The sequence below is a fragment of the Lygodium microphyllum genome, chromosome 7 (assembly GCF_053477565.2).
Source record: "Lygodium microphyllum isolate KBCC chromosome 7, Lygodium_microphyllum_v1.1.10, whole genome shotgun sequence".
Classification (NCBI taxonomy): Eukaryota; Viridiplantae; Streptophyta; class Polypodiopsida; order Schizaeales; family Lygodiaceae; genus Lygodium; species Lygodium microphyllum.
Genome location: NC_141141.1, coordinates 32,862,343 through 32,880,697, shown reverse-complemented (window position 1 = coordinate 32,880,697; position 18,355 = coordinate 32,862,343).

Sequence of the window (18,355 nt, the reverse complement as noted above, 5' to 3'; positions counted from 1 at the left end):
GAGGGAGTGAGTGGTGTGTGGGAGTGAGGGATCAAGAGGGTGAAGCTCTTCACCATCTCCTCTTCTCTCTTCTTCTCTCTTCTTCTCTCTTCTCTTCTCTTCTCTTTTCTCGCATGCATGGCTATGGTGGATGGAGCTTGGAGATGGAGGAGGCTTGAGGATGCTTGAGCTAGCATCTAGGATCTGGAGCTACTGGCATGTGCGAGAGGGGAGGCAACTCGTTTCGGCATCAAGGTAAGCTCACTATGCCACGAGAGGATCGACGACGCATTGGCTAGGTGAGAGATAGCCATGAGAGCTAGCTTGGAATGCTTGAAGCAATAAGTAGTCCGTGGGTCTTGGTGGTTGAGTGAGAGCTCCCACATTTTGGTTCCGTTTCCGAGACCAGCAGATTCAAGCTTGAGCACTTGTGCACCTCATATCGAGCATTGAAGAAAGGGATTCGTCCCCAAAATGGAGCTTGAGTTAGGTAGGAAGTTTGGGGTTTTTTATCTTTGAAACAAGTAAGTATTTTGGGTTATTTTGTTGGTTTGATGATTGGAAAAGATGGAGGAATCATTTCAGTTTTTTGCCTTTGATATTCATTGCATTTAGCATAGGTTAGGACTAGGAAATTGGATCAGGAAAGCGTAGGGTTTGTTACCATAAAACACGGCAAAACAGGGCACAAATCATACAAAAATGGAAAAAAAGAGTGCTTGGGATGTTTAATGTCGGTAAGTGAGTGATTAGGGACATCGAAACCTTACCTAGGAAGGGGCTTAAGAGCTGAGAGGTCAAGGAAGAGCTCATTTCATACAGTGACATTTTGAGAGAGAGAGAGAGAGAGAGAGAGAGCTCCTGGAGATTCAATTCAATCTTGCTGCCAGGGAGTTTATTGCACATTCCAAGTATATCAAGCCCTTCCCCTTATGCCTTGTTACTAATCTGGAAGCTATTGTGTGATATGATTGCATGTGTTGTAAGATTTGAGCAAAATAGTGCCTTTGCTGCTGTCATCTTGCATCATTTGGCTCGTCCGAGTGATCGGTTCTTGGGCAGAGTCCCAGAATCGGCCCTCGACCCACTTACACTTGACCCACCAGTCGAATCACCCTATCCAAACGAACCCACTCAGCCCAAAGTTCACTCGGCCATATCAAAACTCCGTCCTCGGTCTGTGTGCCTCAGCGCGTCTAAATAGACCCCCTCGGCCTGTCCAAGTGAATCTCCTTGGCCCATCTAAATCACTCCATCCTAGTCACCCTGCTCGAGCTTCCCATTCGGCCCTCGGCCATGACAACTTGACCCATTCGAGCAACACACTCAGCCCATAACTTCCATTTGGTCCTCGGCCCCGTCCGAATTAATCACTTGGCCCCTGCAATTCGGACGAGTTGGGCCGAGTTAGGATTTTCCCAAATTTTCAGAAAATTAGACCAGACCCAGTTGTGTAAACCTTCGTGAGTCCTCCCGACGTGTAGAAATCGATTTTGGTGCAGGGAAAAGGCAAATTCGTAGGACACAGCCACATAGCAGCTCGAGTAGGCTATTGCAAGACCCAAAGTCCTAGTGAGAGCCATCGGAGACAAAGACCCTGAACAAACCTAAAATGGGTAAGACAACATAGCAAGAAAAACTAAAACCTGACAAGATGGCCAAAAGTGGGTCAACAAGCCTATCAGACCTAAAACAAGGCGAGAGTACGTAAGCCGCTTAGATACTTGTTTTCTGCACTCACCTTGAATTTCTACACTTGAATTATACTTAAGGACAACTGAAAGCTTGATTGAGCACAAGTGCACAGGAAAGAACACACACACACCGAGTAGAGATAAATCGAGGAGTGGATGCAATAGATCAAGGAACTCACTCAGATAAACACCTCAAGGAACCCTCCAATAGGAGAAGATCCCAAGACATAGATGAATGAGCAAAGCACAGAGTAGGACCAAGCAAGCGGCGCTAGAGAAGTGGATCTGACCAACTTGCTCAACTTGATTGACAGCTTGGTGGAGCACGAGAACGTGATCATGACAGGTGAAAGCTCAAATCATAGGCCAAATGAGAAACTTGACTTAGGAGTTTTTCTAGAGGCAATTCAACAGCCAATGAGCAGCTACTATAATGTATCCCCTTGTTCGCTTGCGGGACATGTCTTAGCAGCCCATCGGGAAGAGAGTCCAGAAAGCATCGCCCGACACTCCCAAGGAATGTCACGGGGTTTGCAATCTAGGTCTTTCCAAGTCTGCCACGAAGCGGAAGCATTCCGGCCATTCTCAATTAGGACCGACCTAAATTAGGGTTTTCCTAATGGTCAAGTTCCTAGGAGGTAACTAGCGTCGAGCCCCAGACAAAGTATTTTGCACAGAAACATCAGGGTCAAAGCGGATTTATATTGCACTTGGTTCAAGGAGAATGGAAAACGAGAGCGATGCGAAGCTCGACCTCTCTACCCGTAAGGCATAGTCCCATTCTATTCCCCTAAAACAGTATAAATCGAGACTCTAGCTCTCTAGATTCTAGGTCATTGCTACCTCATTGTCAATTCCTTTGAGAAAAGTTCCCGACCAACCGGGACCACCCTTCCATAGGAAGGACCCAGGGTCACATCCACTGCACTTTCCTCGGGTTGCTTTAGTTATCTAATTATCTACCATATTTATTTTGATAAGCAAAAACAACTTTCTTAATTAACCAATTAAACACTGGTTCCTTCGTGTAGCTTAGTCACACTGACATAGAAAAACAATGTCAAGCAAGTTCCTTTTCAACATTTGATCTTTATTTATCAGTCTTTGGAATACATCAGGAATACATCAAATAATCCACCCGAAGGTTATTCCAGCAATCCTCAAGGATCGCTATTCCAAGTTCCGCCCATTGACTAGTATACGGGCCTCGAGATCCCATCTCAAGTCACATCAGCCTCTTGTGCAGGATCCAGAGACAAGGGATTTATGGCCAGAACCTCCCCTAGCACCCAAGCATCCTCTTGCTCCAAGTAACACCCACGGAGAGACCTCTCGTAGTGGGTTCGGTCCACATACTCGGCACGGCTAACAATCACCTTGGATAGGTCAGGCAGACAGTCGGAGATAACTGATACTGCCTCTCCCTCCAAGCTTTCAACCTGAAGCATTAGTTATTTTTCCGGCATTAGTTCCTTGAGAAAAAAAGTACAAACAGTGCTCCTAAGTGTACAATCACAAGCATTTTTGTGGTCATTTGTATGGCCAACTGCTAAGGTATGAATCCTTCTCTTTGAATACATCTAGCACTCGATTTGGGACCAATCGTGACTTGGCAAGATCCCAAGGGTTTCGTAAGCTAAGTTGCTTGTTTACCCTTTTACCTTGGGTTAGGGTTTATACCTTGTTGACCCAAATTGTCAATACCTTAGGTTTCCTTATATTAAGGTCAATAAATCCTGGGCAACCTCATCGCCCTAACTTGGTTGGTCAACGGCTTTCTTGGCAAATTTGTAACTCCCCTAACTTGGAAAATCAGCCCCAAAGAAGGGTGATGTAGTAGGATGACTACTCATTCTCTAGAAAATTAGACTTGTACTTAGAACTCACTCACCTTGTTCTAAGGAGTGGCAATACTATTTTGTGATTTAGACACAAAACCATGCGATGTTGCAACTTGTTGCATGAGATAGGTATCAGTATCTGACTTGTGGGATTATATATTTCTTCATACTGTCTTTCTTGATCAAGAATACCATTGATCAAGATAAGGGCTTGGGAGTCCTCTTGACCAAACCCAACCCTAACCCTACTAGGCCGATAACATTTTGGCCCTAGGGTTTCTAAATTCATACGAAGGTCTAGTATTTGGTCAATTTATCCTTAGGGTGAGAACCCTAGATCATTCTTGCACGGGTGATTAGATAGTCCTAACATTTCGAGAATGTGGGTAGGACCTTTTGTCAAGATTGTGGGAGAGAAGGAAGGAGTCTCACTTGTAGCTTTCTCACTTGCACAATGGGGGAATACACACACAGGTGGAGGCTGAAAACAATTTTCCTCTTCTTAGTTGTGTAAGCCAAAAAGAAGTCTTGTACAGAGAAATAGAAGAACCCTATATATGGGTCTCAAACCAAACTCAACTAACTAAGGTGGCATACTAACTGAGCCACGAACTAGAATAGATAAGGATAGCTGTCATCTAGCTATTATTCATGGGCAGTGTACCATCTACATCTGCAGCTAATAAGTCGGTGACATAAATGCACAACGGTCACCCTGGCATATCACGAGTGGAGCTTGATATCTCAACACTCCCCCTCAAGCTCAATCCCAATTCCTACACAACAAGTAGGTCTCTAAACTTGCGTAGCTTCTCTACGCCCAATGCCTTCGTAAATATGTCAGCTACCTGATCCTCTGTGCTAACATAAACTAGATCAATAAGACCTAGTAAAACCCTCTCCCGCACATAGTGATAATGCACCTCAATGTGCTTTGTTCTAGCATGATAGACTGGGTTATTTGCCAAGTGTGTACTACTCATGTTATCACAATAAATGAAAATTGGCCCATCTGTAGGCTGATGCATATCATAAAGTAGCTTATCCAACCAAGCTACCTCACATGCAGCCATTGCTACACCCCTGTACTCAGCCTCTGTGTTCAACAAGGCAACTGTAGGCTGTTTCTTGATGCTCCAAGTGACTGCAGCACTCCCAAAAGAGAACACATATCCACTGGTAGATTGTCTATCGGAAATACTACCAGCCCAATCAGCATCAGTGTATCCATGCAACTATATCTGAACCCCAGTCTCATAAAATAGTCCATACTGCAATGCGGACTTTACATACCTGAGTATGCATCTAGCCGCATCCAAATGCGGTTTCCTTGGAGCCTGCATAAACTGACTTACCAATCCAACAACATAGCTCAAATCTGGCCTGGTAATACTCATATCAATCAAACTTTCTACTATGCGTCTGTACATAGTAGAGTCTTCCAGAAGCTCACCTGCATCTGCGCTCAGCTTCACATTCTTCTCCAAAGGAACTGAAATAGGCTTACAGCCTATCATCCCATATTTGGATAGCATGTCCAATCCATATTGCCTCTGCAAGAGCCGTATCCCACTTGGTGATCTAATCACCTCAATGCCCTAGAAATAATGCAGCTCTCCGAAATCCTTCATCTCAAACTTCTGCTTCAATAGCATTTTCACATGAAGGATATCTTCATCTCTATCACCTATCATAATCAAATCATCAACATAAATGACAAGTAGCATAATACCTTTCTCTGTTTTTCTCACATAAAGTGAGAAATCGGCCTTGGAAATCTGAAAGCCAATAGTGACAAGATACTGTCCTATCTTGTCAGACCATGGTCTAGGTGCTTGCTTCAAGCCATACAAGGCTTTCTTCAACCTGCAAACAAACTCAAGATGAATAGCATGCACATAACCTGGTGGCTGCTCTATATAGACCTCTTCTTGCAAATCACCATGCAAGAAGGCATTCTTTACATCCATCTGATGTAAAGACCATCCCTTTGATTTAGCCATAGCAATGACTGCTCTTACGGTTGCCATCCTTGCAACCGGACTGAATGTTTCTTCATAATCAATGCCATATGTTTGTCCATACCCCTTGACTACTAATCTTGCCTTGTATCTATTCACATAACCATCTGCATTGTGCTTCACCTTATAAACCCACTTACAACCAATTTCATTCTTATCTTTAGGCAAAGATACCTATTCCCATGTAGCATTTGCTTCCAAGGCATCCATTTCTTCATCCATGGCTTTCTCCCATTTTTCTTTTCCCATGGCTTGCTCAAAAGAAGTGGGTTTTGGTTCCTGTATCACTTTGACCATATAGGCATAGTGAATGGTTGTAAATCCATCATATTTCAACCTATCCACACGATACCTAGCTCTGGTAGACCTACGCACAGTAGGTTCACTCCCAGGTGCTCTCAAAACATCCCTAGTATTCCTTACTCCAGGTGTAACAATAGAAGGAATACCCAACTCATCATCAATGCTCTGTTCTGAGCCACTGGATTCACCATCCACATAAGAATGACCTGCATTCACATCAAACATGGGCTGATCTACCTTCTCTTTTCCTTTTTGTGAAACCTGCATACCACTATCTGCATTGCTTTGAGGAGATTCTCCTGATCTCAATCTGCTTGTCCATGGCAAAGAATGTGAACCACTACTAGAGGATACTCCAGGTCCACTAATATTTTATGATTGTTGCTGTGAATTCTGTGCAGCATTACCATTTTGTGTATCTACATCATCAATCACATTTACTAGTTTATACTAGCTACTCGTCTCATCAAAAACAACATCTCTGTTCACTGTAAACTTACGAGTAGAAGGGTTATAGCATCTATACCCTTTCTGCTATAGAGAGTAACCAATAAAGATGCACTTCTCAGCTTTTGGATCCAACTTGGATCTCAACTCATCTGGCACATGAACATAGGCAATGCAACCAAAAAATTTCAAATGAGAAATATCTGGTTTCCTACCAATATACCTCTCCTCTTGAGTCATCCCATGTATTGCTGCAGTGGGAGTCCTATTAATTATGTAGACTACTGTAGCAACTGCTTCAGCCCAATAAAAATCAGGCAAGTCTTTTTCATTGAACATGGCACGAGATTCCTCTCCAATATGCTTGTTTTTCCTTTCTGCAATTCCATTTTGTTGTGGGGTATGATGTTAGAATATCAAGCTCGTTCATGTGTGTTTGACTTGGACACAGCTAGTCTGGCTAGATCAATTAGGTACATTAAATAAGTCGGTTCTACTTCTAGTGTGAATGGTCTTTATGACCTTAGGTTGTATATGCACTAAGAGTGTGCTAAATGAATAATGAGAAGAATAGAGAGAGGAAGCATGTAGCTTCACTCCGTGTTGCCCTCTTTCCTACATCCATGAAATATAACATGGTATCAGAGCCATGAATGGGCTCACTAGTGGAATGCACTCAAGAAGAAGACTTGAAGATTGACCTGAAGAGCTGGGAAAGGAAGAGGACTGACAGTCATTTTTCATCAATGGTCTCATAGAGGTATGTATTGTGGAGCATTGGAGTCTCATTGCTTGAAGCAGGAGCTGTGGCTTACTGAGGAGTCTTCCAAGGACTGGTTGAGCACCAGTGAGTGCATTATCATTATAATAATAAGCAAAATGTGTAGCAACAGAGATCAGGCCAGTCTGCGTGTTTGCGCCTGCTGTGGTTGAAGGCATATTCACCTGCAACACAAGGCATTTGCAGCTCCTTAGGTAATCTACAGTTTGCCTATACATCTTGGAAGGTGGTTGGTTGAAGGTCTTGGCATGCTATCACTTGGATGTATGCTCAGTTATGAGCTACAGATCTGATCTACAGATCTGAAATAACAGCAGTTCAGCTGTAAATAGTGATAGGGCAGCTTGTATCTGAACTTGATTGGAGCTTGAAGCTCTCTGATATGGTTTATGGACCTCATTGGAGCCAAGGAGAACTCTAGAAGACATATGTATTAGTTCTCATGCCTTTGAGCTGAAATTTCTTGAAGGAAGTACTCAAATCAGGAAGTGTAAACAGGCTGGAAACCTGTCTCAAAACAGTGGGCAGCAAGCATTAGCTTCCATTGAAGCATTACATAATACTTAACTGACATTTATCATATGTATGACATGGGATATGTCTGCTGGAGGTTTATGGATTGGGTTGAGCATCAAGGGATCAGCTGGTGATTACTGTAGTGACATTGTCTCAATGGTTGCAAGCAGTAAATGCAATCTATGAATTGGATTCATGAAGACAGGATGCCTATAGTTACCCGAATGCTCATGTATTGAACCTAACACTTCAAAGTGAATGTCTGACATGATTTGAGGCTGTTTTGGAGCTGGATTGACTTTGGTTTACTAAGAAATTGCTAATTGCAATTTGTAAGCAGAAGGCTTGATACTTATACCTGCTATCTATGCACTGACTCTCGGATTTCTACATGTACTAGCAGATGTCTATGAAGGTTTGAGACATGTATGACATGTATATCACTCAGTTTTGGGCTTGAAATCACTGCTGGTCACTCACAGAATTACAGTTTTCAGACTGCATATATGTACCCTGGCAGTGAGGTTGTAGGAGTTCAAACCGAAGTGAATACATAGTATTTGCACTGATTGTTTTACTCACAGGTTAAGCCACTTGGTGTGAGTTGCTTTGGACTGTTAGTGGGCTGAAATACCTTGGTTTTTTACTGCAATTAATTGTAGAAAACAGTCATAAACAGTTCCGGGCTGAAGTTGAACTATTAAGAATATCTTGGTTTGCAGGTAGTCAGGCAAGGTCTACAACATGGCAAATGCTGATAGAACTGATAATGTAAGTCAGATTGTAGGAGAAAAGCTTGATAGCAACAATTATGCAATATGGAAGTTCCGCATGGAGAACTTTCTGATAGGCAAAGGATACTGGGATTTAGTGATAGGTGTTGAGGCTGAACCTAAAGTTCTAGAAAGGAATCCTACAGCTGATCAAAGACGAGCGCATCGAGCCTGGACGGAAAGAGCTCGCAAGGTTTTACATTGGTTGTCATTATGTATCTCGAATGCTATGGTGATGTAGATTATGAACTGTAAATCCCTAGCAGATGCATGGAATATATTAGTCAAATACTATGCCACAACTACAAGTGCAAGGAAGATACAACTAAAGCAGAAATTCAATAACATGGAGAGGAAGAACATATCCATACAAGATTATGTCACAGAGGTTAAGACCATAGCAGATCAGCTGGCATCTGTTGGTTCACAGGTTGAAGATGAGGATATGGTTGCAGTGACCTTAAATGGCTTGGGTCCTGAGTACAAGTCTTTTGACACTTCAGTGTCTGTGCAGGCTGAGATGCCTGACTTTAATGAGCTGGTTGCATTATTGATTCATGAAGAGGTGAAGCTTGGCATAGCTACAAGGTCAAGCAGTTCAAAGAATAAGGATGCAGTTTTTTACTCGAATCAGCGTGGTCATGGTAGCTGTGGTAGAGGCTATGGATCTGGCAGAGGAGGCCAGCAGAATGCATCCTATAGTAATAGCAATCAGCAGTCATCAAATGCAAGAGGTGGTGGAAACTTTCAAGGCAGGGGGAGATCTAACTCCCGTGGCAGAGGCTCATGGCAGTAGCAGCGTCAGTCAGACAATCCAAATAAAGATAAGGATTGTCACTACTACGGAAAGTATGGGCATATTGCAAAGGACTGCTAGAAGAAGGAGGGAAACCAGAAGGGCAAGCAACATGGACATTATGCTACGTCCAGTCAAGCAGATGACTCTGGTGATAGACTATTTGCCATGCAGTATGTCAAAGATAAGGCTGCTAAAAAATCATCTGATGATGCAGTGTGATACATTGACTCGGGGGCGTCGAACCACATGACCCCTCACAGTGATTGGTTCATGAATATGGTGGCTGAAAAGCCTGGCTATGTATGCATAGGTGATGACACGCAGCATAGCATTGAGCATAAAGGAAAAGTGCCTCTTGTGGTCCATAATGGCAGAAAGAAAAATTTGCATGATGTATTGCATGTCCCTTCAATTACGAAGAACTTGTTATCTGTTGCGGAGCAGAACTTGCAAGTTAGATTCAATAAGCATGGCTGCTTTATTGAAGAGTTTGGAAATGGCTGTAAGTTGATAGCTCGTGGTCACATGAATGACATAATGTTTACTCTTGATGTTTCTTTGCCAGAGCTGAGTTCACCTATGTTTGCCCATGGTTCTGGCACTGTTAGGGATTTGGAAATATGGCACAAGAGAGTTGGGCATGTCAATGTGCAAAGGCTGCAAATTATGCAAAAGAAATAGCTGGTTACAGGTTTACCGAAGTTCCAATATTCAGATATTGGTCATGTATGCGAGGCTTGCCAGTTCGGTAAGTAGTCACACGATTGCCATTTGTCAGGCATGTACGACAGAGTACACGTCCATTGCAGTTAGTGCACTCTGATGTTTGGGAGCCAGCTCATAATGTATCTATGGGAGGTTCCAGATATTATGTATCCTTCATTGACGACTACAGTCGCTATACCTGGCTTTACATATTGAAAACAAAAGATGAGGTCTTTGCTATTTTTCAGCAATTTAAAGCACAGGTTGAGAAGGAGTTTGAATGCTACATCTCTTGCTTGAGATCTGATAGTGGTGGGGAGTATGTGTCAAATGAATTTGATGATTTCTTAGCTGAAAATGGCATTCGCAAGCAACTCACCTGCAGCTACACTCCGCAGCAAAACGGAGTAGCTGAAAGGAAGAATACGGTTCTGATGGAAGCTGCTAGGGCTATGATGAATGAAAAGCACATGCCACTTTACTATTGGGCGGAGGCTGTTATGACAGCTGTATACATTTTGAACAAGACTCCTACTGCAGGTATTCATGAGATGACATTGTTTTGAGAAGTTGTATGGCTATAAGCCGGATGTAAGTCACATGAAAGTCTTTGGCTGTCTTGCTTATGTGCATATTCTAGATCAGAAAAGGAAGAAGTTGGATCCCAAAGCACATAAGTGTGTTTTCATTGGATATTCACAGGAGAAGAAGGCATACAAATGCTATGATCCCTCTACCAGGGAGACTTTGGTAAGCAAGGATGTTATCTTTGATGAGATGGGTTCTTGGTATGTGTCACCAGTTGCAGTGCCAGTGGATATGCCTTCCACTCATGCCTCTACAATTGATTTACAGTAGAGCACTGTTATGACAGGACCTCGTAGTCAGACAGTATCCCCATGGACAGGGAGATTGAGGAACTTGCCGTCCACTGACACCAGTATGTCAGTGAGGGGGATACATGATGTCTTGGACAGCAAAGGAAAAGAGAAAGTTATTGAGGATACATCTGGTATGATGACACCTGGCAGAATGACTTCTAGCTATGAGTCTGGTGATACTTTAGATAGCGAACTTGGTATTCCGACTGTCTATACGCCTGGCACAAGGCAGAGCAGGTATATTCTGCCTCATGAGAGAGGGGAATGGAGTAGTGCACCACAGCTTAAACACTCGCAGAGGGTCAGATACCCTATTGACAAGTTGACATACAGTGGCTACTCCGCAAAGCATTATGCGTACATGACAAAAGTGATGGAGGTCAAAGAACCAAGTACATATGCTGAAGCAGTGAAAGATGAGAATTGGTGTGTAGCCATGGATGAAGAAATGAATGCCTTGGCTGAAAATAAAACATGGGATCTAGTACCATTGCCTGAAGGGAAAAATACCATTGGCTGCAAATGGGTCTACAAAATCAAATGCAAGTTAGATGGCAGTGTGGAGAGATACAAAGCCACATTGGTCGCAAAGGGGTATGCCCAACAGTATGGACTTGATTATGAGGGAACATTCAGTCCTATTGCCAAGATAGCAACCATACGCACTGTGATTGCCTTGGCTGCTGCTAAAGGCTGGAAATTGTAGCAGATGGATGTTAAGAATGCATTTCTTAATAGTGACCTAGTAGAGGATGTCTATATGGTTCAACCGGAAGGGTATGTTCACCCTGATTTTCAGTATTATGTATGCAGGCTGAAAAAGGCATTGTACAGGCTGAAGCAGGCTCCAAGAGCTTGGCATGCTAGGATCAGTAACTACTTGCAGAGATTGGGTTTTGCTATTGGCAGGGCTGATCATAGCCTATTTACAAAGAAGACTGACAGTGGTTTAGTAGTGTTGGTCATATATGTTGATGATTTGATAATCACTGGTGATGATGACTTGGGCATACAGCATGTAATGAAGATGCTAAAATCTGAATTTGACATGAAAGACCTGGGAGAACTGAAGTATTTCTTAGGCATTGAGGTAGTTCCAGCTTACAATGGGTTATGGCTGATGTAGAAGCACTATGCCATAGAGATGCTGAAGAAGTATGGCATGGCTGAATGCAAACCGCTGGATACACCTCTTGATCAGAATGTCAAGCTAGACATGAACACTGGGGCTGAAGTAGAGGATGTGACTATGTACAGGCAGATGGTTGGCAACTTGATTTACTTGACCATCACTAGGCCTGACTTGAGCTATGTTGTAGGGCTCATAAGCCAGTTTATGCAAAAGCCTAGAAAGCCGCACTTGGATGTAGTTAGACACATTATGAGATATGTTAAGTCCATTGTAGAGTATGGGCTGTTCTATGTCAGAGATAAACCCTTGATATTGACTGGATACACGGATGCAGATTGGGCAGGTTGCTCATATGATCGTAGATCTACGAGTGGATATGCATTTGGATTTGGTAGCAACATGATTAGCTGAAGCAGCAAGAAGCAGCCTATGGTTGCTTTGTCGAGTAGTACTGAGGCAGAGTACAGGGGTGCTGCATTGGCAGCATGCGAGATTTCATGGTTGCTCAAGCTTATGGCTGATTTGGACATAGAGGTAGATGATCTAGTGAAGTTACTATGTGATAATCTAAGTAGTGTACTCCTGGCTATGAATCCAGTCTATCATGCGAGGACGAAACACATAAAGGTACACTACCATTTCATCAGAGAGATGGTTCTTGCAGGACGAGTTGATCTTATGCATGTGAAGACTGATGAACAGGCAGCAGATATCTTTACCAAGTCCTTGGGTAAAGATAAGTTCTGTGGTTTTAGACAGCTGCTTGGAGTACATATGATGTCTTGAGCTTGAGGGGGAGTGTTAGAATATCAAGCTCATTCATGTGTGTTTGACTGACACAGCTAGTCTGGCTAGATCAGTTAGGTACATTAAATAAGTTCTAGTGTGAATGGTCTTTATGACCTTAGGTTGTTGTATATGCACTAAGAGGATGCTAAATGAATAATGAGAAGAATAGAGAGAGGAAGCATGTAGCTTCAATCCGTGTTGCTCTCTTTCCTGCATCCATGAAATATAACATATGACTGCATGAATATTACTGCTTTATGCCATGCTCCTATAGGAACCTTGCAAACTCATTTGAGAGGTACTCTCCCCCTCCATCTGACCTTAGGCATTTTATTTGTAGGCCTGTTTCTTTTTCAACCATAGCTTTAAGAGTGTTGAAATGCCCAAAGACTTCACTTTTCTTTTTCATAAAATACACCCAAACTTTTCAGCTATAGTCATCAATAAAAGTGACAAAATAATGACAGCCTCCAATAGATGCAACTTTAGCAGTCCACACATCAGAGTGGATTAACTCCAATGGCTTCTTACTCTCTTGAACATGTCTAGGAAATGGTTTCCTTGCCTGTTTTCCAAATTGATAGGCTTCACATACCTTATGCATTTCTGCAACCTTGAATTTAGGCAATCCTACAACAATATTTTGGGCCTGCATTGATTTAAGTCATTGTACATTAACATGACCAATGCGTTTATGCCAGATATCAATATCTGCAACTACACCGGTCCCATGTGCAAACATTGTTGCACTCAATTCAGGCATGTCTGCATCCAACGTAAACATTCTTCCCTTCTTTTTTCCTTTTGCTATCAAGTGATCTTTATTTTTCATATCCTCAACAAAGCATCCATGAGGATTAAATCTGATGTGCAATCCTTGCTCAACCATTTGACCAACAGAAACCAGGTTCTTGGTGATATTCGGGACATGAAATACATCCGACAAGTACTTCTTTTTCCCATCCTGCACATAGACAAATGAATTTTTCCAATGTGCACAATAGGATGTGCAGTATCATCACCAGTCTCCACAAATCCTAATTTTTCCATTTTCTTTGCATCCTGCATCCATTATGCATGACTTGTCATGTGGTTTGACGCACGTGAGTCAACATACCACACTTCATTGCTTTCTTCTGTACTTGTCACAGAATTTTTCATGTGCTGCACCATAAACAAATGCTCATTTCTGTCATCACCCTGTCTACTAGAAGATGCATAATTCCCTTGTTGCAATTTTCCATTCATGATGTCATTCTGCTTTTTATAGCAGTCTTTAGCCATATGACCCATTTTACCACAGTAGTAGCATTCAACATTACTGTTTGCATTTTGGCCTCTTTGGCATCCACCATGACCTCTTTGGCTCCCCCTACCTCTAGAGTTACTATGTCCTCCTCCATAGGACTAGTTTTCTTGAGTTTGTTGCATATTCTGATTTCTATCACGGCCTCTAGATCGGCCTCCTCTACCTCTACCTCTACCTCTTCCAACATTTGAGTAGAAGACAGTTTCTTTTGAAGTTCCTCCTAAAGAAGACGCACCACCATTGTCAAGATTGTGGGAGAGAAGGAAGGAGTCTCACTTGTAGCTTTCTTGCTTGCACAATGGGGGAATACACATAAGGGTGGAGGCTGAAAACAGTTTTCCTCTTCTTAGTTGTGTAAGCCAAAAGAACTCTAGTATAAAGAAATAGAAGAACCCTAGATATGGGTCTCAAACCAAACTCAACTAACTAAGGTGGCATACTAACTGAGCCACGAACTAGAGTAGATAAGGATAGCTATCATGTAGCTATTATTCAGGGGCGGTGTACCAATCGCATCTGCAACTGACAAGTCGGTGACATAAATACACAACGGTCACCCTGGTGTATCACGAGTGGAGCTCGATATCTCAACACTCCCCCTCAAGCTCAATCCCAATTCGTGCACACCAAGTAGGTCTCTGAACTTGCACAGCTTCTCTGCGCCCAATGCCTTTGTGAATATGTCAGCTATCTGATCCTCTGTGCTGACATAAACTAGATCAATAAGACCTAGTAAAACCCTCTCTCGCACATAGTGATAATGCACCTCAATGTGCTTTGTTCTAGCATGATAGACTGGGTTATTTGCCAAGTGTATACTACTCATGTTGTCACAATAAATGACAATTGGTCCATCTGTAGACTGATGCATATCATAAAGTAGCTTATGCAACCAAGCTACCTCACATGCAGCCATTGTTGCACCCCTATACTCAGCCTCTGTGCTCGACAAGGCAACTGTAGGCTGTTTCTTGCTGCTCCAAGTGACTGCAGCACTCCCAAAAGAGAACACATATCCACTGGTAGATCGTCTATCAAAAATACTACCAGCCCAATCAGCATCAGTGTATCCATGCAACTATATCTGAACCCCAGTCTCATAAAATAGTCCATACTGCAATGTGGACTTCACATACCTGAGTATGCGTCTAGCCGCATCCAAATGTGGTTTCCTTGGAGCCTACATAAACTGACTTACCAATCCAACATCATAGCTCAAATCTGGCTTGGTAATAGTCATATAAATCAAACTTCCTACTATGCGTCTGTACATAGTAGGGTCTTCTAGAAGCTCACCTGCATCTGTGCTCAGCTTCACATTCTGCTCCAAAGGAACTGAAATAGGCTTACAGCCTATCATCCCATATTTGGACAGCATGTCCAATCCATACTGCCTCTGGTGTTGAGATGGCAAGCTCAACACATGTGGACATGGATGATGGACCGCCTGGTTAGATGGGTCCACACGTCTACACTTAGCACGTTGGTGGTCATTATGACTCTCACATGGCCACTGACTCATTACTTATTATATTCAGGTTGTTACACCTATTTATAGCTGGCATAGTTATAGCGCCAGTCGACTAGTGTAGTCGGTTATGCATTGTTTGACTTAGTAGGCCACTTTCCTTTTATGTTGTATCTTATCTATACTTTGTGTACATTGTAAAGTGTGTGGAAGAAGAAGAAGAAATCAGCAAGAAAACGTTTTGGCCTCCATCTCTCTTCTTGTCTCTTGAGTGAGCTTCTCCTTGTGCATTCTGTGTGTGTTCGGCGCAGCATCTTGAGCAACCCCCTCCACCACGCGATTCTTAACATGGTATCAGAGCCGCGCCATTGAGAGAGGCTGATTTCGAAGGTTGAAGTGAAGAAGAAGAAGCGAGGTTCGAGCAAGCAAGCTACGGGTAAGAATCTCTCCCATTCTTCCACTCCTTCTCTTGGATAGTGCCTGTGGAGGCACCGGAGGCAGGGCAGAGCAAAAATCTCAGATTGCAGTGAGATTTGGTGTGCGCGAAGAGCGCTGTATATCCTGCAGATTAACCCCTTTAGGGCTCTCCCGCAGAGATTTTGGGCATTTGAGGCCGTTTCAGGGCCCGTTTTAGAGCCGCAAGGTTGCGGACAGCAGTTTCGGGGTACGCTGTGACTTCGACTGTATTGACCGAACGTGGGTGCGCAGGTTACAGATTTCAGATCTGTAAGTTCAAAGGTGTTTATCAGTGAGTAAACACAAGGTTTATCTGCAAACTGGTTGCAGATTGCATGTATTGTTGAGCAGACAGTAAAAAAGGCTGTCTGGTGTATTGCTATGCACTACAAGTCAAGGGTTGCAGAAGATTTGCTTGCTGTTTGGTATTAGTTTTGTGATAATGGCAGAGAACAGTGGAAGCCCCATCATTGAGAAGCTCGACAAGAACAACTACCCATCATGGAAGTTTCGTGTCACGAACTTCCTTATTGGAAAAGTCCTCTACGAGTTCGTTTCAGGTGAAGAAAAGGAGCCGGAGGTGAGTGATCCTCCAACTACAGAAGAGATAAAGGCACGAAAGGAATGGAATGCAAAGGATAAAAAGGTCATGTATTGGTTGTCTGCAGTAATTGACAATAATATGCTGGGACACATTAGAAATGCAGAGAATGCATATGCAGCTTGGACCATACTTGAAAGTATGTTTTCTGTAAATACAAAGGCACGGAAGATTCAACTCAAGCAAGAGTTGAATACATTAAAGAAAGGGAAGATGTCTATCAATGAGTATGCATTGAAGGTAAGGAGCATTGCAGATGCATTGGCAGCGATTGATGCAATGCCCGATGATGATGATTTGGTGTCGTCTACCTTGGGTGGACTTAACAATGAAAAGGCTTGGAAGTCTTTTGTAACTTCCGTATATGTCAGAAAGCCATTTCCAGATTTCGATGAGTTGGTCTCCCTTATGATCACTGAAGAGATCAACATGCAGAGTGAGACATCTGAAAGAAGCGGTGAACAGGTCCAAGCTTTCTACTCCAGTTCAGGAAGGGGACGTGGTAGGTTCTCTTCAAGAGGCCGTGGTACAGGACGTGGTAGTGACAACCAGCAAAACAGATTGAATCAGCAATTTGGCGATATGCAGGTTTCAGGAGGTCGTGGTAACTTTAGAGGCAGGGGGAGCTTTAGAGGAAGAGGTGGATGGCAGAACAGAGGTTCTAACAACTCTGGTATTATGTGCCACTACTGTGGCAAAACAGGTCATATTGCAGCCCAATGTTATGCTAAGAGAGATGATATCCGCAGTGGTAAGTTGCAGCAAGGAAACTATGCATCGTCTTCACGACAGAATGAAGACAAAAATGAACGTTTGTTCGTTATGCAGTATATGCTGAATGCTGTTACAGGAAAGGGAACACATGAAGATGTTTGGTATGTTGATTCAGGTGCATCCAATCATATGACCAGCCATGCAGAATGGTTTGGAGAGATGCAGGATTTGCAGAATGCAGGTTATGTGCAGATGGGTGATGACTCATGCCACCCAATTTCACACATTGGAAAAGTTCCCTTGTCCTTGCATGATGGTAAGACAAAGAGTCTTTCAGATGTATTACATGTACCATCTATTACAAAGAACTTGGTGTCAGTCGGTCAAATGGTAGAGCAAGGGCTGCAAGTCAGATTTAATGCAAAGGGCTGCTTTGTAGAAGACTTCAATGACAAGTGCAGGTTGGTAGCAAAGGGAAGTAGAGTTGGACGTATGTTCACTCTAAATGCTGGAATTCCTACTATGAATGCGGCTATGTATGCCAAAGGAAAAGGTGTTGTTGCAGACATTGAAATTTGGCATAAACGCATTGGACATGCAAATGTACAAAGGCTGAAATTAATGCAGTCCAAAGGGTTGGTTACAGGTTTGCCTACATTTAAAGTTGCAAAATTTCAGAAGGTATGTGAAGCATGTTAGTTTGGTAAGCAGGCAAGACAACCCTTTTCACATGACAGAGATGTAAGCAGAAATATCCTTGATGTTGTGCATACGGACATTTGGGGGCCTACACAAAATGTATCTCTTGGAGGCAGTTCATACTTTGTCACATTCATCGATGATTGTTCTAGAAAGCTGTGGGTATATTTTATGAAGGAAAAGAGTGAAGCTTTTGAGCACTTTAGAACTTTCAAGGCTGCAGTTGAAAGAGAAACAGGCTTGAAAGTAAAGTGCCTGAGGTCAGATGGAGGGGGAGAGTACCTCTCAAATGAGTTTAGTGATTTTCTGAGGTCTCATGGGATAAAGAGACAGTTCACATGCAGGTATACCCCACAGCAAAATGGGGTTGCAGAAAGGAAAAACAGGCATATTGCAGAAGTTGCACGCGCCTTGATGGCTGAAAAGAATATGCCTAAGCATTTTTGG